Raw genomic sequence first — 649 nt, forward strand, 5'->3', positions numbered from 1 at the left:
TGTTAATTTCTCTTGTCTTCTGTCTTGCAAATTTTATTTGTTGTGTTCTCATTTTCAGTCCTTCTTGCTGTTCTCTGTATGTCTGTATGTAGTAGACTTTAAATTCTGTTTCTTAATGTTTCTGTGTTAAACTTAATCTATCGATGCCATTTCTAAGGAAGTAGAATTAACATCTTTATCCTTATTTTTTCTCTCTCTCCTGAAAATTTTTTGTCATAATATTACAGAATGCATAGCATTCACTTTCTGTCACCTTGTTTATCATAATTTTTTTAACCTAAATTTTATATTTAGGTAAATTCAGTGTCTACAATTAGTCCTGTTTATCATGGCTTCTCTTTTCATTTCTTGGTTGGTTCTGTCATTGATTGTTTTGTTGTTGTTGCTCTTATTGTTGGTAGAGTTGTTGTTTTGTTTGTGCTTTCAAGGATGGCTCCTGTGTTATATATTTCACTGAAAATTTGATCCCGCTTTTATCTTCAAATTACTTTTCAAATCATTTGTTTGGGAGGAAGAGCATTTTGAGATCTGGATTATCACCTTGAACAATTTCTTCTGCTCATGGATTTCTTCCACTCTTTCAAAAAGGAAAGCAAGTATATTTTATATGTTCTTACTAGTATAATATAATGTTCCAGAAACACCTCAG

Source organism: Propithecus coquereli, unplaced genomic scaffold, assembly GCF_000956105.1.
Source record: "Propithecus coquereli isolate 6110/MARCELLA unplaced genomic scaffold, Pcoq_1.0 Scaffold43, whole genome shotgun sequence".
NCBI lineage: Eukaryota > Metazoa > Chordata > Mammalia > Primates > Indriidae > Propithecus > Propithecus coquereli.